The sequence below is a fragment of the Mauremys reevesii genome, linkage group 4 (assembly GCF_016161935.1).
Source record: "Mauremys reevesii isolate NIE-2019 linkage group 4, ASM1616193v1, whole genome shotgun sequence".
Classification (NCBI taxonomy): domain Eukaryota; kingdom Metazoa; phylum Chordata; order Testudines; family Geoemydidae; genus Mauremys; species Mauremys reevesii.
The window spans coordinates 114,659,828-114,678,525 of NC_052626.1; the positions used below are offsets into that span (position 1 = coordinate 114,659,828).

At 49.2% G+C, this 18,698-nt stretch overlaps 1 pseudogene; it reads left to right on the top strand.

Annotated features, from left to right (window-relative positions):
- Positions 1 to 11,836, top strand: part of LOC120403839 — a 48,633-nt pseudogene extending 36,797 nt beyond the window's left edge.
- The last annotated feature ends 6,862 nt before the right edge of the window (positions 11,837 to 18,698 follow it).

Consider the following 18,698-nt stretch of genomic DNA (forward strand, 5'->3'; position numbering starts at 1 on the left):
CAGCGTGAGCAGCAGGTGTATGGGGTGGTACCATGGTCCTAGCACTGTACGGCAGCAAGACTCTGGTAATCAGGAAGGATATTTCAGCAGAAGCAAATCTCAATCAGCAAAGCAAAACAACTTAAACACATCAAATCATAAACCACCCCAGCCTGAGGCTCGCTCAGCCTGGATTTGCAGCCATCTCAACCCACAGCCATTCTGCACCCACTGGCTCCCCAACAGCTGTTTTTATAGCTCTTTCCCTGAGCACCTGTGCAAGGACAGATTGAAGGAAGCCAGAATTAGCCCCTTACTCGCTGAGGACCTGGGATGTCCCTAGCCCCTAAGTATTTGGCTAGTGGCACATGTGGCAGGAGCCATCCTTCCCTCCCTCCAGAATGGAAATGAAACCCTCTCCAGACAGATACCGACACCAGTGAGGGAACCACAGCCAACTGGGAGGAAACAAGTGATCACTTCCCTCTCTGTGTATTTGTCTCTTGTAGGTTGGGGAGTTGCAGCCTCACAGCTGCTTGCTGTGGGGATCTCGCCACTATTCTCAGCACCAGCCAGAGCCTGACAGAGCTGGAACTGGCGGATAACAAACTGGGGGATTCAGGCGTGCGTCTGCTGTGTGAGGGACTGAAACACCCAGACTGCAAACTGCAGAAACTAGTGTAAGTAACCGCTGGCTTCCTGCAGTCTGTGATTATTAACAGTGACCTGAGCTTTGTCTACTGAGGCATCTGTACTCCTTGCAGCTGAGGAAAACTGTGTTCTATCCTGAGAAAACTTAATATTTCCCCCGTTCTGCATTGTGATCCCACTGGTCAGGGCACTCACCTGAGGTGTGGGGGGCACAGGTTAAAGTGACTGCTCTGCCTGATTTGGGAGGAGACGAAGCTGGGCCTCACACAGGCCAGGTGAATGCCCCAACCACAGGGCTACTGGCTATTCTAGGCTTGCTCTGTCTGTAGTTTTGCCTTGAAAGTCCAGCCTGGCTAAGAAAGACCTTCCTGACAGGACTTCCATCAACACCACGACGTTCCCACAAAAAGTGTGTGACTAATCTGCATTTTCTGATGGAAAAACTATTTCACTGAAAAAAATCCCAAATGGTTCATCTAATGACTACCCAAAAACACCTACTCTCCTCCTGGGTACAGCTGAGAGACCCCACCACACTGTAGATTTGTCGTATTTTACTAGACAGAAGTTGGGTCACACGGAGCCTCTTCATGCCCCATAGATATTTTCTGTAGGTCCTCTGTTTATTGTACTCACTAAGGTTTGGTCCACACTAGAAAGTTAGGTCGACCCAGCTATGTCACTCAGGGGCATGAAAAATTTACACCCCCCGAGAGAGTTAAGCCGACCTAAGCCCCAGTGTAGACAGTGCTAGGTCACTTACTGAGCATAGCATCCTGCTGGGAGCACATGGCTCCAGGATCTGCACTGGTTGCCCATTGGTCTCTGGGTGGAATTTAAGAGGCTGGTTCTGATCGATAAAGCCCTAAATGACCTGGGACTGGCCTACCTGAGGGATTGTGTCTGCCCCAACTGCAGTCAGCATGGGCACCTGAGCTGATTCCCCCTTTGTTATAAAAGAGAAGGGATGGTTGGCCTCTGTGAGGGCTCTGGGACTTTCCCTTTCCCGCAGTCCAAAATACCCCACATTTAGGGACCTCCTGGGCATGCTGCAATGAGCCTCTGTTTGATTGGGGTTTTAAAAAGGGTTGAGAAGGTGTTTTCTGTAGCTGAATGGATAAGTTCCTATTAGAATAATTAATTTAATGCTACTGGGGTTTTGGTTGTAGCTCTAATTGTGTGTTAGAGGTCTAGAGCAGGGGTGGGCAAACTTGTTGGCCTGAGGGCCACATCTGGGAATAGAAATTGTATGGTGGGCCATGAATGCTCACAAAATTTGGGTTGGGGTGTGGGAAGGGGTGAGGGCTGTGGTTGGGGGAGCGGGTTCTGGGGTGGGGCCAGAAATGAGGCATTCAGGGTGCGGGAAGGGACTGTGAGCTGCAGTGGGGAGTAGGGTGCAGGGGAGTGAGGGCTCTGGCTGAGGTTGCGGCCTCTGGGGTGGTGCTGGGGGATGCGGAGTTTGGGGTATAGAAGAGTGCTCTGGGCTGGGATTGAGGGGTTGGAGGCAGGGGGCTAGGGGCCAGCGGCGGGCACCCGCCGGGGGGGGGGCATCTGGGGGGGGCATTTTTTGGCTCGTTGAGCTCCGCCGGCATGCCTGCGGCAGGCAGGAAGCGCCGGAGGGGGGGGAGGGGACCGCGGGGGGGGGGGGGGGGCGGCGCGCGCGGCGCTGCTTGGGGCAGCCTGATTTGTAGAGCCGCCCCTGGTTGGAGGGCGGGAGGGGACTCAGGGCTGTGGCAGGGGATTGGGGTGCGGGAAGGGGTGCAGGCTGGGGGTGCAGGTTCTGGAGTGGGGCTGGGGATGAGGGGTTTAGCATGCAGGAGAGTTCTCTGGGCTGGAATGGAGGGATTCAGAGGGCAGGAGGGGGATCAGGGCTGGGGCAGGGGGTTGGGGTGTGGGGAGAAGCTCAGGGGTGCGAGGAGAAGCTCAGGGGTGCAGGCTCCAGGTGGCACTTACCTCAAATGGCTCCCAGAAGCAGCAGCATGTCCCTTCTCGAGCTCCTACACAGAGGCGCAACCAGGCAGCTCTACACGCAGGGCCGGCTCCAGACACCAGCATTCCAAGCTGGTGCTTGGGGCGGCATTCTGCAAGGGGTGGCAGCCCCCCTTGTTTTGCCCCCAAGCAGCGTGCTGAATTGCTGCCGTGGGGGGGGGCAGTCTGTGTGCCCTTAGGGCGGCAGGCGCATTTCCGCGGCGGCGGCAATTCGGCGGCAGCTTCTATGTTTAGCTCTCCGGGGCAACTTCAGCTAAACATAGACGCTGCCGCCGAATTGCCGCCTCCGCGGAAACGCGCCTGCCGCCCTAAGGGCACATGGACTGCCCCCGCCGCCCAGGGCGGCAATTTGGCGCGCTGCTTGGGGCAGCGAAAACTGTAGAGCCGGCCCTGTCTACACGTTGCCCCATCTGCAGGCACCGCCATTGCAGCTCACATTGGAGCACCGGAGGAGGACATTGGAGTGCATAGGAGCCGGAGCGGGGCTATGCCGCTGCTTCCAGGAGCCACATGGAGTGGCCCCCAACCCCGCTCCCCAGATGGAGTGCCAGAGCGGGGCCACGTGGCTGCTTCCGGGAGCCGTGTGGAACAGCCCCAACCCTGTTCCCCGGCTGCAGCACCAGAGCACCAGAGCAGGGCAAGTCCCAGACCCCACTCCCCAGTAGGAGCTTGAGGGCTGGCTTAAAATGGCCTGCAGGCTGTAGTTTGCCCACCCCTGGTCTAAAGCCTCATGTAGGGGTCTTTTTGTAATCTGAATCAAAGTGAAATGATTTCTCTATTGCTTCCAAATTAAGAATCACTTTAGAACAGGGGTCGGCAACCTTTCAGAAGTGGTGTGCCAAGTCTTCATTTATTCACTCTAATTTAAGGTTTCACGTGCCAGTAATACCTTTTAATGTTTTAAGAAGGTCTCTTTCTATAAGTCTATAATATATAACTAAACTATTGTTGTATGTAAAGTAAATAAGTTTTTTAAAACGTTTAAGAAGCTTCATTTAAAATTAAAGAAAAATGCAGAGCCCCACAGACTAGTGGCCAGGACCTGGGCAGTGTGAGTGCCGCTGAAAATCAGCTCACATGCCGCCTTCGGCACACGTGCCATAGGTTGCCTACCCCTGCTTTAGAGTTACACACAGGTATCAAGAAGGGGAAATGCAGAGGAAGAGGCATAAACAAGTCATCATTTTGCTCTCTGTATATCTTCATATCCTACAGACTGGGGTATTGTGATCTCACATTTGCTTGTTGTGGGGATCTGTCCTCTGTTCTCAGCACCAGCCAGACCCTGACAGAGCTCGGCGTAAGGTGGAACAACCTAGGAGATTCAGGAGTGCAGCTGCTGTGTGAAGGATTAAAACATCCAAACTGCAAATTACAGACACTGCAGTAAGTACCAGATGGTTCCCTTTAGTCTGTGCCTGTTAACACTGTGGTTGGTGAGTTACACTCTGTTTATCAGGGTCACAATAACCTGCATAGAACCCAGCCATGGACCAGCCCCACTCTGCTCCCAAGGCAAAGAACAGAGACTCACTGATATCTTCATTGGTCACATTCTGCTAGTTAAACAACTGAATAATGAGAGAACTGCAGAACATAGGGCTAGAAGGGGCTACAATGATCAGCTGCTCTAACTCCCACCAAGATGCAGGAGTTCTGAGTACTGCAGTGGGCTCAGTCCCTGGGCCCTGTTCAGCAGGCAAAGTAGCTGGGTAATTGTCCTAAAGGGGCAGCCAAAGGACCCTCAATACAGGGTAATCCTTAGGTGGTGCAAAGCAGGTCTAACCACATTTTTGGCACCCTTCCACAGCATCCCTCCTGCCTCAGCATAGGAAGGGCAGAGAGGTTAGGAGGGGCAGGGTGGAGCGCAATGACGCTTCACCGGATCCTAGCCTGGCACAGCAGCTGGAGTAACTTAGAGCAGCCCTGAGATTCCTCTTAGTTATACCAGAGGCTGTTTTGGCCCCTATCTGGCGCAGGATCAGTGCAGTAGGAAGGTGGGTTACAGCCAATATCGTCTCCTCGAAGTCTCTCAGCAGTGCCAGATGTGAACTTGGTGCAGCCGAGGACAGAATCTGGTGGCTTTTAGCAAACCACAAATGCAGCATATTTTGACATTAGAAAACAATGATTTTACTCACTAAGGCAGTAACAACCCCACATGTGTGCACACTGCCCTGAACTGGAGCTGTCACTCCTGCTCTCCCAAAAGAGCTGGAAAGAAAAGGAAATTGAACATGGCTCTTTTCTCCCAAAAGGGCTGTAAACAGTAAATGTGAATAAATATCAACATTAATGTGTTTCCCACAAAGGGGCTGAGACTCCCCTCTGATCATTACCCATCATTTAACAGAATCATAGAAGATTAGGATTGGAAGGGACCTCAGGAGGTCATCTAGTCCAGTGGTCCCCAACCATTTTGTGACCAGTAGCACATTCATGTTTTCAGAAGAGCGTGGCAGGTGCCAACAATTTTTCAAGGCTTATTTTGTATTTCTACATTAAATAATACAAAAAAACATATTTAATATTACATAATATATGAATCCAGAGAGAAGCCGGAGAAAAGCCACAAGGACAGAGAACACCGATGCCTGCAGCCCTGGAGTACTCTGTGCCCAGCAGGCGCGGGGCCCCAGATTCTCTTCTCTGCTGGGCATTAGGTGGGCCTCGCACCTGCCGGGGACCGAGAACACCAGCGCCTACAGCTCCAGAGTTCTCTGTCCCCGGCAGGCGCGGGGCCGCGGCTTCTCTCCGGCTTAAGCTGCGGCCCCGCACCTGCCAGGGACCGAGAACACCGGTGCCCGCAGCCTGCAGCCCCAGAGTTCTCTGTCCCTGGCAGGCGTAGGGCCGCGGCTTCTCTCCCCTGCTGGGAACTAGGCAGGCCCCGCACCTGCCGGGAACAGAGAACACTGCACCCGCAGCCTGAGTTCTCTGTCCCCGGCAGGTCCCCTGCTGGGCACTAAGCGGGCGCATATAAATGCCTGGGCGGGCGCCATGGCGCCTGCAGGCACCACGTTGGGGACCACTGATCTAGTCTAACCCCCTGCTCAAAGCAGGACCAATCCCCAACTAAATCATTCCAGCCAGGGCTTTTTCAAGCCAGGCCTTAAAAACCTCTAAGGATGGAGATTCCACCACCGCCCTCGGTAACCCATTCCAGTGCTTCCCCACTCTCCTACTGAAATATTTTTCTTAATATCCAACTTAGACCTCCCCCACTGCAACTTGAGACCACTGCTCCTTGTTCTGTTATCTGCCGCCACTGAGAACAGCCCAGCTCCATCTTCTTTGGAACCTCCCTTCAGGTACTTGAAGGCTGCTATCAAATCCCCCCTCACACTTCTCTTCTGCAGACTAAATAAGCCAGTTCCCTCAGCCTCTCCTCATAAGTCATGTGCCCCAGCCTCCTAATCATTTTTGTTGCCCTCCTCTGGACTCTCTCCAATTTGTCCACATCCCTTCTGTAGTAGAGGATCCAAAACTCGATGCAATACTCCAGATGTGGCCTCACCAGTGCTGAAGAGAGGGGAATAATCACTTCCCTTGATCTGCTTGCAATGCTCCTACTAAAATGCAGCCCAATATATCATTGGCCTTCTTGGCAACAAGGGCACACTGCTGACTCATATCCAGCTTCTCATCCACTGTAATCCCCAGATCTTTTTCTGCAGAACTGCTGCTTAGCCAGTCGCTCCCCAGCCTGTAGCAGTGCATGGCCAAATCTGCATTGTCACCCCAGCTACTGATAACACAGCCCAGTCAGCAAGTATGTCACTGAGAACGGGCTGTGGGCTGGCACCCAGTGCCCTTTCTGGCACATCCTTCTCATGGCAGCTAATTCAAGGCTGGTCTGCAACCCCACTGGCCAGAGCTCAGCCCTGTCATCTCTGGTCTCCTCAGCATCCCTGTGCATTGTCCTCCTGTGTCACTAAGCCTTAGCAATTGCCTCTCGCCTCCTGCTTGCAGGCTGCTCCACCCCCACATGTCCTGGTGCTGCTGCTCCCAGCCCGCCAGCCACAGCCTGCTTCTCTGATCAGCTCTCCCCTTCCCACCTGCCTCCTTGCCCTGGCTCTCAGGATACCACTGCCAGGCTTTCTGTCCTTGCTACCTGCAGCCTGCTGCTCACCCCCCCACACACTGGCCCTCTCGCTCTCCCAGCCTGATCCCTTCTGTCCACAGGATGTCACTTCTCTTTCCTCGTCATTCTGATTAACACAGTGCCCCCTACTGGTGAGATGCTAATCTAGGTTCTTCCTCTACCAGAATAACCTAGCCCAGTGATCCCCAACCTTTTTGTGACCAGTAGCATATTCATGTTTTCAGAAGAGCGTGGCGGGCGCCAACAATTTTTCAAGGCTTATTTTGTATTTGTACATTAAATAATACCAAAAAACATATTTAATATTACATAATATATGAATCCAGAGACATGCCAGAGAAAAGCCACAAGGACAGAGAACACCGGTGCCTGCAGCCCTGGAATACTCTGTGCCCAGCAGGCGCAGGGCCCCAGATTCTCTTCTCTGCTGGGCAGTAGGTGGGCCCCGCACCTGCCGGGGACCGAGAACACCGTGCCTGCAGCCTGAGTTCTCTGTCCCTGGCAGGTCCCCTGCTGGGCACTAGGCGGACACACATAAATGCCCTGTCGGGTGCCATGGCACCCACAGGCACCACTTTGGGGAACACTGGTTTAGTCCTTTCTCTTCCTACCATTCTAGCAGGGAACCAGTAGGGAACCAGCAGGTCATTACAGTGTATTGTTAGGACCATCCCACCCATTAGAAATAGCACCTGTAATAAGATGGCCAATGTTTGTATGGTGGGTCCTGCACTTTTCTTGGGAGGGGCTAAGACACTACCCCTTGCCCCTGCTCTTGGGTGCCAAGGGCCCCACTAGTGGCCCAGGAAGGAGGTAGAGGAGGGAAGCGGGAAAGGGGTCTGGGTTTTCTCCTCACTCTGAGTCCCTCTCAACCTCTGCAGGTTTCTTACCCTCTTCCCCCTTGGGTGGGGTTATCCTCAGTCCTTAGATGTTGGAGGAGGAGTCTCCTTACTTTGGTTCTCTGATCTCTCAAATCTCACAACACACCTCCAAGCTCTAGTCCTCTCTCCTTCCTCCTCTTCCCCTGACTGCCTGAAGCAGGGGGTTTCATTAGGTTCCTGATGGGGCCTTAATTGACTACAGGTGCTACAATTAACCTGTAGCAACCCTCCCTAGTCTACAGGGAACCACACCTTAATTAGCCTGAGGCTACCACTCTACCCCTGCTCCCAGGCCCTCCTGTATCACACACCTCAATCTGCCTGTCCCTTCAACTCATCTGAACAATCGCATATAGAACACATAGTAACTGACACAACACCTGCACATGGTAAATTATTCCCTCCAGGGCTTGTAGTGTTTAAGAGAAGAGGGTGTGTTTCTATGGGGATCCCACAGGGATCGATTGGCCCTATGCTTCATAACATTTTTATCAATGACCTGGCAGACAACATAGTATCACTGATAAAGTTTGCAGATAACACAAAAATTGCAAAAGGGGAAATAATGTAGAGCACAAGTTACTGCTACAGAGCAATCTGTGTTGCTTGGGAAATTGGGTGCAAGCGAACAATATGTACATTTTAATACAGACCAATAGAAATGTGTGCATCTAGAAACAAATAATTTAGGCCACACTTACAGGATGGGGAACCCTATCTTGGGAAGCAGTGACTCTGAAAAAGACTTGAGGGGGTACGGTGGATAATCAGCTAAGCATGAGCTCCCAGTGTGTTGCTGTGGCCAAAAGGGCTAATGGCAGGGGCAGCTCTAGCCATTTTGCCGCCCCAAGCACGGCGGCACGCCGCGGGGGGCGCTCTGCCGGTCGCCGGTCCCGCGGCTCCGGTGGACCTCCCGCAGACGTGCTTGCAGAGGGTCCGCTGGTCCCGCGGCTCCGGTGGACCTCCCGCAGGCGTGCCTGCGGATGCTCCACCGGAGCTGCGGGACCAGCAGACCCTCCGCAGGCATGCCTGCAGGAGGTCCACTGGAGCAGCCTGCTGCCCTCCCGGCGACCAGCAGAGCACCCCCCGCGGCGTGCCATCCCAAGCACACGCTTGGCATGCTGGGGCCTGGAGCCGCCCCTGGCTAATGGATGTATAAAGAGAAGAATCTCGAGTAGGAGTTGAGGTTATTTTACCTCTGTATTTGGCACTGGTGTGATGATGGCTACTGAAATATTGTGTCTAGTTCTGGTGCCCACAGTCCAAGAAGGATGGTGATAAATTGGAGAAGGTCCTGAGAAGAGCCATGAGAGTAATACAAGGATGGGAAAACCTGCCTTATAGTGACAGACTTCGATCTACTTAGCTTAAGAAAGAGAAGGCTAAGAGGTTACATGATCACAGTGTACAAGTACCTACGTGGGGAACAAATATTCGAGAACGGGCTCTTCAGTCTAGCAGAGGAAAGTATAACAGGATCCAATGGCTGGAAGCTGAAGCTAGACAAATTCAGACTGGAAATAAGGTTCAGTGAGGGCAGCTAACCACTGGGACAATTTACCAAGGGTTGTGGTGGATTCTCTGTCACTGGCAATTTTAAAATCAAGATGGAATATTTTTGTCGACAAGCTCTGCTCTAGTTCAAACCGGAATTGTTTGGGGGACGTCCTGTACTGCAGGTCAGACCAGATGATCACAGAGGGCCCTTCTGGCCTTGGAATTGATGACTAATCCCAAAGGCTCCTCTCAGAGCACTGTGGTTTACTGTGCATGCCTAGAATGAAGACTGCTGATGCCAGCGAATGGGGCAAAAATAAGCAATCACAAATCTTTGTATCTCTCTGGTTCCTGCAGACTGAGTGGTTGCCATTTCACAGCTGCTTGTTGTGAGGATCTCGCCTCTGCTCTCAGCACCAACCAGACGCTGACAGAGCTGATCCTGGGAGAGAAAACAATGGACAACTCAGGTGTGAAACAGTTGTGTGAAGGACTGAAACACCCAAACTGCAAACTGCAGAAACTGGGGTAAGTTACAAGTGGGCTCCTTTCACAAGTGTTCCTTTCACATGGGGCCAGGCTTTCGAAAGTGCTCAGCATGCAGTAGCTTGTGACTTCTATGGTCAGATTTTCAGAAAAGCCAGCAGCACCCTGGGTAAATGGGACTTCAGTCCCCTTGAACATCCAGCCCCAGTTGTGGGTGCTGAGTTCTTTGGAAAATCTGGCACATAGTGATGTGATTTAAGCTCTTTTTCCTGGGGTCACAATGTTATTGTCCATGCACCCAAGAACTGGCACCTAGTCTCCTCCTGCAGAGAAAGGAAGAGAGATCCACTGCTGTGATAACAGTAGAGCTGGGTGACATTTTTTGCTCAAATAGTAAATTTGCAGAAAAATGCACTTTCAGGATGAAAATATTTGCAAATGGATGTTGCATCTGATGAATAATTTTGGCAGAATAAAAAGGTGGGTTTTTTTAAACAAAAGATTTGTCTTGTCACTTTGAAACAATGTTTTGTTTAGAAATGTAGCTAATTTGATTAATTTGTTTTTGAGGGTAAAAAACACTTAAAAAGAAACTAAAGAAAACCACAAAAAGACCCGAATTTTTTTCAGATCAAATAAATTTTCATTTGGCACCAAAAAAATTGTTTGTTTGATTTCTTTTAACAACAACAACAACAACAACAAAAACCCTGAAAATTTGAGGTTTTGATTCAAAATGAACCTTTTCTTTTTTTTTTCTTCAGTTCAGCCACCAATCTGAAAAATGTATTATTCATGCGGCTTGACTAGCTTAAACATGGGATAATAAAGTGGCTGAGCACTTCAAAGGCAGCGTAGTTTTGTGTTAGAATTAGGGTGATCAGACAGCAAGTGTGAAAAATTGGGACAGGGGGTGGGGGGTAATTGGAGCCTATATAAGAAAAAGAGCTAAAAATCGGGACTGTCCCTATAAAATCGGAATATCTGGTCACTCTAGTTAGAATCTCAGTTATTTTACTCAGTAAATACGAGTCGGGGGTGTTTCACAATTGAATTAAAATAGCCCTCCATGCAAATGATAATTTACCACCATTTCAACAAATAATTCTGGGTCAAAGCCAAACAAAGAAAAAAAGAAAAAGGAAAAGAGGGAAAGGATACAAAGTCGACACCTAATTGTTTTCGTTTAATTTCTTTTTCTGTCTATGATGGCAACCCCGTTTCTTCACTCTTCTCCTCCTCATCTTGGTTGTCTGTCTATTCAGTAGCTCATACAGATATTGGTAGGATTGGAAGGTCCAGCCGGCACCTTAGGCAACTGACATCTGCCTTTTCCTCCAGAACAATGTCAGGCAGTTTTAAACTGTTTTTAAGATCATCTTAGTTCATAAAAGCTACCAGAGTTTCAGCTTAAGCAGCATTTAAATCCAGCACAGCCGGACAGCTACAAGAGAATGTTTTGAAATTTCTGTACCACTGGCCTGAAGGGGAAAAGGCAAATCTATAAAAGAGAGAGAACTAAAAGGACCAGAAATAAAGGAAGATAAAAGACTGATGGGAATTAAAAAATGGAAGTAAGTTCTGTGGAGCATTGAGATAGCAAATACATTTAAACAACGTCCAGATTTCTATACAGTCCTAGACATCCCCCACACAGCCTTTGGTTCTGGGATGTTACAACCAAAACACATGATGGCAGCTTTCAAAATGATTTAGATTTAGAACAATAACTTTATAGATTAATAACAATTCAGAAACAAATAAGTTCGCTGAAGTCAGTTTTCTCGCTTGCTATAAATGTCACATGCTGGCATCTCCCTCCCTCTAAGTGGGCCGAGAGTTACGCACGTCACTCAACAGCAGCCTCTTCAGCAGGCAAGGACGGGCCTGGTCAGACTCCAGAGGGAATCCAGTGCAGATGGTGACTGCCGAGGTGGACCAGAAATGTGTGGGATGGGGAAAGAAGATGGGCCCAGATAGTTATGTCTGAACATTCATTGCAATAGTCTTTTGTGTCCATTCCAGAGATGATTTCACTGAAACCAATGGTGTGCGGCTAACTCTGCTTCAAAGGGACTGTGTTCTCAGGCATTATGTCTAACACTTTTTCTTGACTTGTTTTTCCCCACAGCTTGAGCAGTGTCAATGTAAATGAAGACACACAGAGAGAGCTAGATGCTTTGAAAAAGAGGAAACCTGATATGGTCATACATATATGGAAGAATTGGTGAGCAGGAGCCATTGCACCGACACTGCTCTGGCCTGGCTGTCTGCCTGCTAGCTGGGACAGCAGCTAGGAACAGGACCTGCCTCTTTTAAGGCATCTCTGGCATCACCAAGGACTCTGGATGCATATTCTCCTGCTGGTGTTAAGAGTGAGAACCTCACACTGTGGGGAAAATACGCTCCCGTTTTGTGAGCTTGTTGAATATACACATTCAGCCTCCACAGGCGCAGGACTGGAAGAGACTGTCAGGTCTGTGAGAACCAAAGGCTTATTATGTGGAGCTGGTTAGGCTTTTTAGGTTCACCCACTGATATCTGCCCACATCCTCAAGGTTGTAGACCCCTGTTGCTTATTGAAAGAAATGTTGTTTGGTTTCAGTTTTATAAATTGTATTAAAACTATTACACCAACAAACTGTATCACCAAAGTGAAGCTACTAATCGTACTACAAAACTAAATGAAGCACAGAGCAATGCAACTATCCAAACAAAATCAAACCCCAATTAAATTAGTCTCAGTGTTAAATCAAAACTATGTCACCAAATTAGTTACCTCATCAGATTAATAAGAACTGATTATTTGTTGTATTAATCCTAAAAAGGATCTAAGAAGGTGACTGTTTGGGTTATGAATCCCAGCTAAAGAATTTTACCCAATCAACCAAATCTATAACTTGGTGCTGGGTCACTCTCTTAATACTGTAAGGAGTTTATTATTTAATGTCCGAACCACAAGCTCAGAGCCAATTACAAAGCTTTCTCCTGACATTTCAGTGTGTGCTGGTGAACACTTTCCTGCCCTCACCCAGAGCTATTACAGTGTAGGCTTTGAAAAAACACACTCTGCTAAGCAGCAGTTTGACATCTCTTATTTAGCAATTTACAGCTGACAGCTTTGTTTCTCAGGCCTCAAACACACACAGACAGAACATACTTCAGCGAATGTCTTTGAGACTGTTTTAGGGCTACTTCTATCCGGGGAACTTTCTTTAAGGCGCCTTCCTGGTGTAGATTCTACTGGCGCTCGTACGCACATGCTGCATGTATGTACAAACCCAGGCTCTCACACCATCAGATTAGAGAATAAAAAGGGCTGGGACATCTCCCAGTTAACAAAACCAAGGCAAAAATAGAAAAAAGGGAAAAACAGGACATTTAACATAATGCCCATGCTTGTGCTGGGACTTATAAAACACAAAAAGTCTGTACACACTAAAAAAACCCTGACTGACAGAGCAGGAGGGGGAAACACTAACCCCCCTACCTTTTAGGCTTGATCCTGCTATGATCGAGGGTATATTCACCTATGTAATTTATATATATAAATTTATATATATTTTTCCGACAGACGGGTAGGAGCACTGAGGACTCTAATCTTCTCCCTATTGCCCAATATCTCTATGACCGGGGGTGTGCACAACTGAATGATTGATCACTTTATACGTATGATATACCCTTTAGCAGTATTTTCAACAATCACGGTGCATGTCCTCCCCCTTTTGCAATTCTCCAGCAACAAATGTTATGCTTAGAAGAAGCACACGGGATTTTTTTTAGGGGAAAAGGCAATACGCCGCGGATATTGGAGATACAACAATTAGCATATGCATTTAATTACACACATAGACACACTGTCCCGCTAGTCAGTGTTACAGTTACCAGTTCAGAGGCTGTCTCAGTCTAGTGGCCAGCTAGGTTGATTACGAGTAGGGAGGACCCAGGTTCTGTAGGTCACGACACGATGCTCTGGGGAAGTCTTGGCAGGATGAACCCAAAATGTTATGGCAAAGAACCCTGTTTATATAGAGATTTTTGTTTTATTGAGACCAATGAGTTTTTCACCATTATGCTGTAATTAATTGCTGTTTGACAAGGGCTTGTTTTTTTAATTTTTAATTTTTTTTTATTTTTTATTTTGTTTTTTATTAGTTTTTTGGGGAGTTACCCCATGCTGGTTTTGATTAGTTATTTTGTCCCGGTTGATAGGTACCTGCCTTATTTTTTAGAGTTGTTAATTTGTCCTTTTTTGACATTTTAATAGGGGCATGTGGCAATTTTTTGATATCTTTACGTTGTTTTGGGAGGGTGGGGGGTTGGAACATTTGGTTTGATAATGGCCTTGACAGTTATTTTTTTACATACACATTTTTTATTTACACACAAAACAGGATTGATTTACACAGAACATTTGAACAGGAACATTAAATTGCAATGCAGGAGAAAACCATTATTGCATTCTTTTATTAATTTTAAAATGCTAATTTTAAACCTACAACAAAGTGGTGACCCCAAAGGTCTATTACTGCCTTGAAATTAGCTTTAGACACAAGATTCTGGCTGATGCAATTTTTACCAAAGGCCTGTTAGGCCATTCCCTTCTGCTTTCCAAAATAGTGGCTGGCAGAATATTGTTCAATTATTTATACATTAATACATTTAATACATGCTACATTACCAGTCTTTATTTTTTATTTTAAATTATACAAAATACAAACCTAAGATTTTACTACTACAAGGCCACACAGGCCAAGGCCGGTCAGTGGCTGTATAGGCAGATGCCTAAACATCTGTTGGTAGAAGGATTGAGACAGAGGGGTTCTGAGGGTGGGAGGGAGATCAGGGCTGGGGCAGGGGATTGGGGTATGGGATGGGGCGCAGGCTCTGGCTGGGGGTGCAGGCTCTGGGGTGGGGCTGGGGATGAGGGGGTTTGGGTGCAGAAGGGTGCTCTGGGCTGAGATTGAGGGGTCCAGAGGGTGGGAAGGGGTTCAGGGCTGGGGCAGGGGTTGGGGTGTGAGGAGAGGCTCAAGGGTGCAGGCTCCAGGTGGTGCTTACCTCAAGCGGCCCCCGGAAGCAGAGGTGCAGCCAAGTGGCTCGGGACACTGCCCTGTCTGCAGGTGCCATCCCTGTAGCTCCCATTGGCCATGGTTCCTGGCCAATAGGAGCTGCGCGGGCGGTGCTTGGGGCAGGGGCAGCATGCAGAGCAGTGCCCCCTAGCTGCCCCTACATGTAGGAGCCAGAGGGGGGTCATGCTGCTGCTTCTGGGAGCTGCACGGAGTGGCCCCCGATCCAGCTTCCCAGCTGGAGTGCCAGAGTGGGGCAAGCCCTAGATCCCACTCCCCAGTGGGAGCTCAACAGCTGGATTAAAATGGCTGGTGGGCCAGATCTGGCCTGCGGCTGTAGTTTTCCCACCCCGCTCTCGGCAGTCCTTCACACCGACCCCAGGGTTAGTGAGCTTCAGGGTGCAAATCACATCTAAAGCTGGGCCCCTGAGGCTCTCTACTAGACATCTTCACTTTTCTGTGCCTGGTATGGCCCACTTCTGCAGCATTTCAATGGTATGTTCCAACCAGGGTTCACACTCCTTTTCCCCAGGTATTGCAATGGGACCCCCAGAAAATAACCTTAACTTAACGATAGGAGCTTGATGTAGCATGGAACAGCACAACCTTTTCCAATGCTTGCCCCAGTGCTTTTCCCCAATCATCGGCCAAGGCTGCAGCCCCCAAGCTAGGAGCTGCTGAGTCAGGGCCCAACAAACCTGACTTATCAGCTATTATACAGAGTACTTCCCTCAAATATAAACACAATTGTTTTCCTAACTTAGTGATTCACTCACCAGGTGCTTACGAGCCCCCCCAAAATGTAACCCTTCCGCTAGGTGGAGCCAGGTTGAATATCTAGGGGTTCCTTTCCATTGATCCAACACCCCTTGAGGGTATGCAGCCATTGGTGCACACACACACCCTCATATTTTTACAAGGCTCAGACATTTGAGCCCTTTTTTTTACCAAGGTTCTTTAAACTGAAAGTGACTAGCTCCTTTGGGACAGGTTAAGCACAGTCCTTCTTTTCTGTATTCCCACAATAATTACAAACATTGGGAATCATATTTCACTACCCCTGCATTCAGGGCTAAAATAATTTGTGACCCAACACCAGCTAAGTCAATTACAATGAGCAAAACACTGGTCCATCAGCTGAATATCTAGCAAATCTAAACAAAGCAGGAGCAAACTGTATTTACCTAAACACACCCAGGGTGTATCACCTGGTCTTGGGAACTTGCTGCTCATCAATTTATCAATTTGCTGCAACACTTCCTCCTTTGTTATTGCAGGTTGACAGTTCCTCATCTTTCTTCCTGCATGTCCCCACAAAGATTTCCCACCCTCCTTCTCTAAGCAGCCCCCACAAACTCTACCCCAGCAATTCTCCTCTGTCCCCTCAGCTTCCCAGGATTGTAAACTTCCTCTCCCCCCCCCTCCAGGAGTTATGGATTGTGCTGCCCCCACGTGACCCTCACTTTGCACTGGGGCAGCAGGTGCTCTGGGGACTCACCCTGGTGTCACTAATGTAGATGATCTCTGAGTGAATGTCTTAATGGAGATGGGCCCTTAGACACAGCTCTGATGTCCTCAACCAATGAAAATATCAACCAATGATTTTTAGCAGAAACCACAAACTCCCAGCTCTAGTGATTGATTTACCTTTTGAAGGCATCTTCACACCACAGAGTTACAAAGCTATTTATTGTTTATAGTGAAAACTCCCAAATCATTGGTGATCGAGCATTTAACTGCCAGAGTCACAAGTGCTCATCTTTAACCAGTCAGTCTGCAAAAAACCCTTTAATGACTCTGTGCAGAGCACCAGTGCACAGAGCAGAGCTAATCCAGGCAGAGAGTTACATAGTGCTCTGTATGTGGCACTGGAAAACTGTGGAAAACATACCATCATAGAGAAGGTTAAGGGGTGGCTTGATCAGTTTATAGGTACCTCCATGGGGAACAGAAGTTTGATAACAGAGGTGTCTTCAATCTAGCAGACAAACGTGTAAGAGGATCCAATGGCTGGAAGTTGAGGCTAGATAAATTTGCATTGGAAATAAGGCACACAGTTTTAACAGGGAGGGTAATTAACCACTGGAACAACTGACCCAGAATTGCACTGGATTCTCCATCACAGGCACGTTTAAAATGAGGAGTGGCTATTTTTCTAAAAGTCTTGCTCTAGATCAAGCACAGCTATTAGACTCAAAGCAGGAATTAATTCAGGGATGTTGTGTTGCCTTCTGCATGAGGTAAGACTAGATTGTCACAACAGCCCTTTCTGCCTTACGTCTGTGAACTGTGAAACCAGATATTGGGGAATGCCAGTGCCCTGTGGGGGTCTAAGGGTGGGGCAGTTTCTTTCCCAGGAAAATGGGAGACAGAGCTAGGGGCAGGGAACCATGGGCCTAGGTTGTTTATTGGGAAGGATGGGACATCCCCTGAACACACGGAAGCCCTGTCCTTGCCCTGGTCTCTACCTATGAAGGATTGGGCCTGTGACTGTGATTTCCCTCCCTTGTGTAACTTGTGGGCTGGCTCAGTGGAGGCTACTGTTTGAGGTGCTGGGATATGTGCACAGAATGACAGGGTATGACATGGAGGGGTGATGTGTGATGTCCCTGAATGAATGGGTGGAAAATGAATGGGTGCATGGAGCATGCTTCTCCCCTGGATCTGCACCAGCACAGAACCCACATTTTAGCATGCAAAGATCTTGCCCCCTCTCTCCTAACAAGCATTGGCTGTGATCTGGGTGGGGGCGGGCTCACTTTTTAGCCACTTTTTGATCCCTCTCCCATCTTCTTCCTACACCAGTCCTCATTGAGTGTCACTTGCTGCCTGCAATCAAACATGGTGTGTGGGGATGATCCTCTATATTGCACAAAGCAGAGAGATTGGGATTGCCATGGACTATGTGCCAGGCAATTATCATGTACAGAAAAGGCAGGGAGAGAGGGGAGCATGAAAAGGGACGCAGGTCTCAGCAGGGGCACAGGGAGCAGGACAGCCATGCAGCAGGGAACACTCTCTATCCTTTGCAAAGTGCAGCTTGGGTCTCCCATGTTCAGGTGCCACCAGATGCTCTTTGACTGCAGTTTGGAAGAGGTGCCCTCAGCCTGCCAGACTGCACAGAACACGGGACACCCTGGCGATGGGGATGTTCTAACACAGCCAGAGAATGAGATTGTCACCCCCCAACTCACCCTGACTTCTGCTCTAGGGTACAGCTACGCTGGTGACTCCACATACGTGTATGCTCAGGCTTGTGCTATAACCCCCTACTGTCCACACTTAAACTCCAGCAGCACCTGTCTCAAGGCAGGCAGAGGGTGAGGGAGCTAGCAAGCCTCAGGGCCATGGGTAAGCACGTGCCTTATCTGTGGCATGGGGCCAGACCCAGGGGCCAGTTTGCAGTGTGAACAGGGGGAATGTGCCAGCTCTTGAGATTCATTAGTCCTCCACCCTCATTCCCACAATGACCCTTTTCTTCCTGACCCTTCCCAGTCTAGGTCCCTGCCCCCTGAGCACTGGTGGTAGTGTGTGGCACTGACTGGCCACAGAAGGCAGCCTGGCTTTCCACTGCTCGCCTTAGAGGTGAAAATGGATCCTGCACTGAGAGCAGCAGCTTGGCCCACCAAGCAAACCCGGCTGCTGATCAATGCATGGATGCAGTACACTGTGTGCCACGAGCACCAAGAACATTTCTCTGTATCTGGAAATTTCACGGAGGATGGAACAGGAGGCTTTCAGCAAATTCCATCCCCATGAAGCACTTGAGGCTCCTGTACAGGCTGCCAAAGACTTAAGCAGTTCTTCCAGGAGGGCTCGTCGTACATACTCCTTCTACAAGAAGCTGGACCAGGTTCTTTCCAGGGCTCACAATCCCCTGCTCAACCACACTGGCCTCATTCTCCAAGAGCCAGAGGCGGCTCTAGCATTTCAGCCACCCCAAGCACGCAGGCAGGCTGCCTTCAGCAGCTTGTCTGTGGGAGGTCCCCGGTCCCGCAGATCTGGCGGCATGTGTGCGGGAGGTCCACCGGTCACGCAGCTTCGGAA